We start from the raw sequence: 10,255 nt of genomic DNA, 5'->3' as shown, positions 1-10,255 counted from the left end.
CATGTAATATAACTTTATTAGTTGGTCATTAAAGAAAGAATCAACAAAAAAAAACACAAATTGTCTATAGCAATTATAGTTACAGGTAAACTTACTCTAGGTATTGATATTTGATAATTTCCACCCTTTCTTAGCCCTGTATTGTTTATCAACAAAAAGAGAAGTATCATGACTTTTTCGGTTTTAAAAGGTCTGAAAGGAAAATGTAGAGTTGTGACTTTTCTGAAAGATGGTGACTTTTGTGTCTTTTCGGAAAGGTTGTGATTATTCTGAAGGATTGTGGCGTTTCCAAGGGGTTGTGGCTTTTCCAATAAAGCACATTAAGCACGTGTTTACGCTATTGTTAGCTGTTTAAAAATATATGTGTTTGCTCTTATTTTTTAACAACAGAATTTCTGAAATTCTTCTTATTCATCACAAACAAATTCTAGTGTTCTTTTTTGCCATTGAGTGGTTAGCTGACGTTGTGATTTCTGGTAGCAATAGTAATAAGATTTGAACAACATGAGCAACCAAGACAAATTCTCTGGCACCTCTGAAAGTCTGCTTATCCAAAATATACCTCAGGAAAAACCAAAAATTGAGACAAAATGTGAAGAAACTGATAGGATTAGTAAGCTACCTTATGCTCTTATTGTCCATAACAGACACATTTAGAACATCTTCTCTCTGTAAAGATTGGCAATACTTGTGGACTTCTATCAACAACATTGTTTATGACACCAAGGAGTATGGTCGTTTAGATAGCTCAGCAGTGCCCAAATTCATTTCATTCACAGATAATGTACTACCTCTCCTTAGCCATTAAAATGTTCAGTTTAAACTTTGTGTTCAGATATGATGATGGTCTGTCATATTTTCCCGTAATTGACAAGTGACTTGAATTTTTAGTGAATAAGAAAGTGGAGGATTTACCCCTGAATATACGTTATAGAATTGTGTATCCGACTGGGCATGACCAACCCTACAGGTTGCCAAAAGTTCTGTAGTAGTTCATCGATTATAAAACTTAAGTGCATTAATTGCAAAATATCAGAAGATTGCGTACTAAATTCATCATCTTTGAAGAGTTTAACGATGAAAGGTTTGTTTATCCTAGAAGAATACATTAAACAAATAATGTCAAATTATCCTCAATTGGAATCATTAAATCTAAATGGATTTTTTGGTTTTAATCGTTCACACAAAATCCATAGATTAAAACCACAAAAACTATATAGATTCAAAGATTCCAATTAATAACAATTTGACATTATTTGTTTACTGTGTTCATCCAGGATTAACAAACTTTTTAGCGTTAAACTCTTCAGAGATGTCTAATTTAGTACGCATTCTACTAATGTTCTACAATTATTGCAGTTGAGTTTTATAATCGATGAACTACTACAGATAACTTCTGGCAAGCTATAGGGTTGGTGATGATGCCAAGTCGGATAAGCAATCCTATAACATATATTCAGGCATAAATCCTCCACTTTCTTATTCACAACAAATTCAATCCACTTGTCAATTACGGGAAAATAAGAAACATCATCATCACATCTGAACATAAAGTTTAGACAAAACTTTTTAGTGGTAGGCCAGCTAAGGAGAGGCAGTACATTATCTGTTAAGGAAATGAATATGTGCAATGTCAAGATTAATAATATCTGTAATTGATCCATCACGATTATCTAGACGGGGATATGTATTCACTCAAAGATGATACATGCTGCTCTGAAATTGTTGCTCCATATGTTGAACATTTAACGATTTCTTGGGTTTTAATCGTATGAAAATTAAGTTGTGGGACTTCTCATCTTTGAACCACGCAAATCTTGATCTCTACTGTGATGAATTAGATTAAATGAATGAAAACATAGAGAAAGATCTTTTTGGCAAGCGTTCCTTGTTCTAATGAGCTAATATTGTCATCCTGGTTTACCAAGGTCAGTTATCAGTCCCAAATGTATTAGTTTTATAATCGATGAACTACTACAGATAACTTCTGGCAAGCTATAGGGTTGGTGATGATGCCAAGTCGGATAAGCAATCCTATAACATATATTCAGGCATAAATCCTCCACTTTCTTATTCACAACAAATTCAATCCACTTGTCAATTACGGGAAAATAAGAAACATCATCATCACATCTGAACATAAAGTTTAGACAAAACTTTTTAGTGGTAGGCCAGCTAAGGAGAGGCAGTACATTATCTGTTAAGGAAATGAATATGTGCAATGTCAAGATTAATAATATCTGTAATTGATCCATCACGATTATCTAGACGGGGATATGTATTCACTCAAAGATGATACATGCTGCTCTGAAATTGTTGCTCCATATGTTGAACATTTAACGATTTCTTGGGTTTTAATCGTATGAAAATTAAGTTGTGGGACTTCTCATCTTTGAACCACGCAAATCTTGATCTCTACTGTGATGAATTAGATTAAATGAATGAAAACATAGAGAAAGATCTTTTTGGCAAGCGTTCCTTGTTCTAATGAGCTAATATTGTCATCCTGGTTTACCAAGGTCAGTTATCAGTCCCAAATGTATTCAGTCTTTTATGTTGATTGTGAATTGAGCTCTTGTTTTCTACCTATCAATTTGATTGTACGATGAGGGTCATGATTTTTTAAATTAACCTAATTAATTATCTATTGATTCACTTCCTTTTAATTAACTCATATAGTTTAAATTTAGTATGTGAGGTTAAATATTAGTTCCTTTTATTGGTCTAAGCAATAAGGTGTTACAAGAATGGAAAGTCACTACTGGTTTAGTTTGTAAGGCCTGTAAATCAATGTTCTTACCTTTATTTTGCCTCATTCCTCTATTCAGGTGATTTCCAGTTTGATGTTGGAAGAGGAAGACATCTCCTTACTGTTGCTGGAATGCAGATGGTTGACAATATATTCTTGTATTTCAAAACTTTCCTTCCCTTAGACAACCTCTTAAGGTCGACTCGTAATTTGGAAAACATAATGATATTTCCTGATATGTCAGTACGTTTTCAATTCACAGTATCTTTATGTCAAATGTATATTGATCCCTTACAACATCAAAGATTTCAATTTCATTACTATAGTAATTAAGATTACCACCTAACCCGATTTGTCCTTGTTCTCTATTGTAGTACCATGTTTTTGTTACAGGCGAAGACATTGATTTGCTAGAACACAAGTACCTCTCGTTTGAACAAAACATATTCAAAGTTTCCATAGAAAAATTGAAGAATGTGAATGTTATGCCATTTTGTAGTCGTACGCGTAGTTTTGATTCAATAAAGCTCCATCAATTCTTGAAGTTCTTACTTGAGCATGCAATAAATCCCGAGAAACTTGTTATAGTAACAGAGCATAAGGATTGAAACAGTTGTTCTACTAGTACTTCAAATCTAATGAAGCATTTGTTAGCTTTTCCAACAAGTGCAATTATTTCCTTCGGACCAATTAGTCATAATGTTTTCTATTCCTAGTTTGTTTTTCTTGTTTTTGTTGACATTTTTTTTCTTTTAATGAGGATAACTTGTTATGAAAATTAAATTATGTTCCAGCCATTAATTAGAACAAATAATAGTTGATCGTCCCTTAATCTGTGGTTTGTGTTCGTAAAAAGGAGAACTAGTTTGCATCTCCCTTTACAAGGATGGAATCAACCTTCTTGGGAGTGGACTAGCTAGCTGGGCGGCCTAGATTAATTATCACTCTTTCTAGCTGGGCAGGAAGTTGACTTGATTACTAGATATTGTGGTTACTTGGGTTAGGAGCCTGACTTTTGTTTCTTGGGTTTGGATTTGTGGTGCCTTTCTCTCTTGTAGACTTAATTACTCTTTATACCTGTCGAGCATACGAGGTACGTTTGAGTTTCATTATAACATGTGCACGAGTGCATATTCTAGCCTTATAGGGGTCCAGTTAGGTTTAGCCTAGATGTACTTAGATTAACTTTCAATATGCTCGTATGATTTCTTTCATATCCATTTTAACCTCCGTTGTATTACTAATGGTTCTGTTCTTTCTCGGGCGACATGGGATTAGGGTTATTCAGGCTGGATACTTCTAGTGATTCGTAGTGAGGGGATGTTAATCCACGATGGCATAGTATTTATTGATCTCATATTCAACATCTTTTTGGGAGTCAACACCACTCGAGATAGTCTTTCTACTTGGATGGCTTTGAAGTGGTCTGTCTAGATAGGTGGTTTTGATATTTTGAGACCCTTTGTGGAGTCGACATATCCCATGTTAGTCTTGCTAGTTGAGCTAGGAGTGGACTAGCTGGCTCGGAGACCTATATTGATTATCACTCTTTCTAGCTCAGCTGGAAGTTGATTGGATTACTAGATATTGTGGTTACTTAGGTTGGGAGCCTGAATTTTGTTTCTTGGGTTTGGATTTATGGTGCCATTCTCTCTTGTAGACTTAGTGACTTTTTATACCTGTTGGGCTTACAAAGTCTATTTTATTTTCATTTAAACATGTGGAAAAGTGTTTGTTCTAGGCTTATAGGTGTCAGTTAGGTTTAGTTTAGGTGTACATAGATTTACTTTCGGTATGCTCGTATGCTTTCTTTCATATCCGCTTTGAACTATGTCTATTTCTAGATTCTATCTTTTCATATTGGTTTTACCTTTGTTCCTCAGTCGACACGTGATGTACACAAAGTACCCAGTTTTTATACTCATGCTACAAACTTAATATGTTTCGTCATGTAGGTGCGGTGATTGTTAGTGCAATTAAAAGAATTAGGGATTTGGAGATGAGTGTGAGCACTTGGAGTCTTGTATCAACTCATCTCATTCTGTACTTATTTAGCTAGTCTTTTTCCTTTTTCAACAATCTTTGTTTTTGTCCACTTTTGATATTTTTACTCTTATTTTTATAGAACTTTGTACTTCAGATTAGTAGGTTATGGGAGGGACCTTTTGTATATAGGTTTTTGTTTGGTCCATCTTTTGTTTTGTTTGGATGTTTAGCCTGATTTCTATTTATTTGTACCCTTATACTTATTGCTTGCTATTTTAGGTTACACATTAGTTCCCTACATGAGGGTTATAGTATATGCCCTCATGACTCGAATGATCGGGTCACGAAAAGTTGGTATCTGAGCCCTAGATTTGTCTGTCTCACTTGTACAGAGCTAATACAGATTAGAGATTTATGGATCGGTGTGGAGACATTTGTATCATATCTTAAGAAGGCTATAGGGTGTCTTTAGGAATTTATCTTCTTTTGTATCACTTTCATGCAACGTGTGTGTAGTTGATTTCTTGAAATATCACTTGTTTCATTCTTTTCAGAGGATGGCTCACAGACGCCATACGACAGCTCGAGGAAGGAGTGGACCCCTACTGCCGGTCAGGAGTGCAGGACTAGCACTAAAGAGAGAGAGGTCTTGAGCCATCAGCTGACCCTCTAGTATTTTAAGTTCTAGTTCAATTAACAGGGTCAGGGCCATTTTAGCGGTCACCTGGACCCTCTAGGACTACGTGCCTTCAGTCAACCATTGTACAACTTCTGATTGTGCTTGGGGAATGCAGCAAGTGTCACGACTCGAGCTACCCCCGAGAGGCGGACACGGGACCTAGGACCACAAGTGATCCCAAGCTAACTTTGCTGGCATGATTATGAGCATACTAAAGATAATAATAACTAATACGGAAGCTGAATACTTAAACCTAGTGCTTTGATACCAAGTTTGTAACCCCCCGAGACGCGGACACGGGACCTAGGACCACAAGTGATCCCAAGCTAACTTTGCTGGCATGATTATGAGCATACTAAAGATAATAATAACTAATACGGAAGCTGAATCATAAAGTAAGTCTAAAATGATGGGAAATACCCATATACTATAACTGAGATGAATGAAAACTTATGAGTTTCATACAAAGAAAATATTAACTCAATACTAAGATGAATCTAACAATGTCTGAAAATAGCCTCTAACTGACTAGAGGATAGCAAAACTGAAACTAAAGACTAAAAATACTGAAAAGAAACTCATGACTATTGTCCTCGGAGAATGAGGACTCACCACTGATTCTGTTGAACTGGAGATTTGGAACCAATCTAAGCGTGATCTGGATGCTGAGAACCTGAACCTACATCACGAGAAGATGTAGCGCACGTATGCGACAGTACTTGAAAGGTACTGAGCATGCAGGATATAGTAAAAGCTGAAATAACATATAACTGAACAAAGCAATAAAGCAATGAAATAATCTGAACATGATATAGATACTGAACATAACTGAATACTGAGCTAACTGATGCAATGACAAAATTTATAACATGTTGAGACTGAATGCTGACTGTACTGAAATATGGTCAATGCAATAGAGTCTGACTGAATTGTAGGAGATACTAATAACCGACATAAAACTGCATAAGCTAAATGTGGAGTCCAATGTATACACCCCATCGAGAGGACCCAATATACCCTGCCAGAGGTATAGAGGCATGCTGGCGTGATCACTTAACTGATGTTGCCCACAGAGGGGACTTACACCTACGTGGCTCGTAGTTCTGGGACTATATAGGTACGCTGAACACTAGTCCAACTTGGTATTATGCTACTCCCAATGAATTAAGTGGTTAACTAGTTATGACTGAATTTCTGTAACTACTGGATAGCTCAAGACTGAACATGCAAACTGAGAGTGCAACAATTAATCTGATAATGATGCATTAATAACTGAGGCATGCATAACTCAATAACTAAGATTTCTGACCTAGCATGTGTAATTCAAGAATTAATGAAATACAAAGCTAGGGTTTTGAAATTAATACAATAAACTGAGTAATAACGTGATAATCTGATTTAGAACATTTCAATAACTAATTCATGATGATCCGTTGAAATTCTAGAAACCCTAGGTTTGTTCATAATCATGGAATCTAGAATCTGACTGAATTCTAGTGACCCAATGGACGAAAGGAACCCACTAGTGAAATCCCACATACCTGATGACGAATTCCATGGAGAAATCTTTGAATTTCGGGGCTGGACCTGATAGAACCTTGTCGCGTTCTTGAACTAGGGTTCTTGACCTTTTTCTCCTCTCTTACTTCTAATTTTCTATGTTTTGATTAATGATTTGACTAAGGTAAGTTCTAGTTATGTTTCTAGGTTTAAATTGACTAATACCTCATGATTTTAGGGGTTAAACGAAATAGGAAAAGACCAAAAGACCCCTAACTTAATTGCTGTCGCGGTGACCGATGGACTGGACCTACGGGCCGTAGGTCAATCGACGGTCCGTCGATTGGAGTCGTCGGTCCAGTCTGCTCGACAAGGCTTCACTAAAATGAGTATAACTACTTACTCGGAGATCGGAATTTAGCAAACTCGGTGGCGTTGGAAAGAGGATTCAATTATCTATCATATAATAGGTCAGAGGATGCATAATTCCTTTTGTGCTAATATTTATGACTATTTGAAGTTGACCCAATCACAATTTTCATCAAACTAGCTGCTACCTTAACCTACGGACCGTGCATCGAATGAAGGTCCGTGCTGGTCAACCTTCAATCAGGTCTGAAGCTGGGGTTTAGGGTCATCGATCCACGGACACGAACTATGGTCTGTGACCTGACCTACGGACCGTAGGTCCGGCCGTGGGTCAACACTTTGCCGAATTTCTAGCTGAGTTCTGGGGGAGTTTGCTGACATAAACAACGGACCTACAGGATGGCCCGTGGTTCCTTCTACGGTCCGTGGATGGTGCCTGTGAATGCCACATGTAACACAAGAAATCTGCAATCTGGTCTATTTTCGGATACCGAGTGTTACATTATCTCCCCCTTGGGACCATTCATCCTCGAATGAAGACTAAATTAGCTGAAATGGAGAGAAAGGGCTGCAATCCCTACCACTAAACACTGAGAACTGAATTTCTGACTGAGTTCCAAGGACATGCAGATACACTGAAAATGCAGGTACAAAATGAAGGAACATGATTCTAAGACTGAATTTACGCATGAATGACTGAAAAACTGAAGAGGAACTATTACCTCAAGATGGAATGAAATCAGAAGCAAAGAGGTGAGGATACTTGGACTTCATGGCTGCTTCTGCTTCCCAAGTAGCTCCCTCTACGGACTGACTCCTCCACAAAATCTTGACTGAAGAGACTTCTTTATTTCTCAACCTTCTAACCTGACGATTAAGAATCTCAACTGGTACATCCACATAAGAAAGGCTATTTTTCACGGCCACACTCTCTAATGGCACTATGGATGCTGGATCACCCACACACTTCTTCAAAAGAAAATGTGAAAGACTGGATGCACTGCTGCTAAGTCTGCTGGCAACTCTAACTCATATGCCACTGTACCAATCCTTTTCAATATCCGGTAAGGGCCTACATATCTAGGATTGAGCTTCCCTTTCTTGACAAATCTCATCATCCCCTTCTTAGGTGACACTTTCAGGAATACCCAATCATCAACTTGGAACTCTAGTTCCCTTCTTCTCACATATGCATAAGACTTATGGCGACTCTAAGTAGTCTTAAGTCTATCTCTAATGAGTTGTATTTTCTCCATAGCATCAAGGACTGAATCTCTTCCTATCAAGGCTGCTTCACATACTTCAAACCAATCAACTGGAGATCTACATCTATGCCCATAAAATGCCTCAGAAGGGGCCACCTGAATGCTGCAATGGTAACTATTGTTGTAGGTGAACTCAATAAGAAGAAGGTGATCATCCCAACTACCCTTGAAGTCGATCACACAAGCTCTCAACATGTCCTCTAAGGTCTGAATGGTACGCTCTGCCTGACCATCCATCTGTGGATGAAATGCTGTGCTAAGATTAACTTGAGTACCAAAACCTTTTTGAAATGACTTCCAGAAATGAGAGGTAAACTGAGGACCTCTATCTGAGATGATAGACAAAGGAACCCCATGCAACCTCACAATCTCATTAATGTAAAGCTTGGCGTAATCGTCGGTCTTGACCGCCAAAAAGCGAGAAGACTTAGTAACTCTATCAATAATCACCCAAATGGAGTCTTGTTGTCTGTGAGTATGAGGTAAACCTGTGATGAAGTCCATGTTGATCACTTCCCACTTCCAAGTAGGAATGTCAATCTCTTGAGTCATACCTCCTGGTTTCTGATGTTCTACCTTGACTTGCTAGCAATTGGGGCACTTAGCCACAAAATCTGCTATATCTCTTTTCATACCATTCCACCAATAGAGTTCCCGTAGATCGCGATACATCTTAGTGTCGCCTGGATGAATAGAATATCTGGAATTGTGAGCTTCTGCGAGAATATGTTGTCTCAATACAGCTACATCAGGAACACACAATCTACCCTGATAGCGAAATACACCATCTCCCCCTTGGGAGAAAACCTCCACTCTCTGATTCTGGAAGGCACCCTTAAGCTCAAGCAAGATTGGATCACTATCTTGCTTTTCCTTAACCTCTACTACCAAAGAAGATTCTTCCCCATTTTGAACCATTACACCACCATCTAATATGATCATAAGATGAATTCCTAAGCAAGCAAGTCTGTGAACATCCTTTGCTAGCTCACTTCTTTCTTCCTCAACATGTGCTACACTACCTATGGATAATCTGCTAAGAGCATTTGCTACTACATTCACCTTACCCGGATGGTAAGGCACACTCTTATCATAATCTTTTAGGAACTCGAGCCACCTTCTCTAGAGAAGATTCAACTCTTTATAGGTGAATACATACTGGAGGCTCTTATGGTCTATGAACACATCTACATGAACATCAGACAAGTAGTGCCTCCATATCTTGAGTGCAAACACCACTACTGCAAGCTCGAGGTCATGAGTCGGATAATTCTTCTCATGTACCTTAAGTTGTCTAGAAGCATAAGCTATAACCTTACCTCATAGCATCAACACACAACCTAGGCCGACCCTAGATGCATCACAATGGATTACATAACCATCTGAACCCTCTAGTAGAGTCAAGACAAGAGCTATAGTGAACCTAGTTTTCAATTTTGTGAAGCTTTTCTCACAATCATCTGACCACTTGAACTTAACCCTTTTCTGAGTCAACTTAGTCAATGGTGAGGCTATGGATGAAAATCCTTCCACGAACCGTCTGTAATAGCCCGCTAGACCTAAAAAACTTCTAATATTTGTAGCAGAGGTGGATCTGGGCCATTGTTTCACTTCTTCTATCTTCTGGGAACCTACTTGAATTCCTTCACTAGACATAATATGCCCAAGGAAAGCAACTAATTGTAACCAAAACTCACACTTGTTAAA

This window comes from Solanum tuberosum, unplaced genomic scaffold (genome assembly GCF_000226075.1).
Source record: "Solanum tuberosum cultivar DM 1-3 516 R44 unplaced genomic scaffold, SolTub_3.0 scf00024, whole genome shotgun sequence".
Taxonomy (NCBI): domain Eukaryota; kingdom Viridiplantae; phylum Streptophyta; class Magnoliopsida; order Solanales; family Solanaceae; genus Solanum; species Solanum tuberosum.
The sequence above is the reverse complement of the archived record's forward strand: the minus strand, read 5'-3'. Positions refer to the sequence as shown.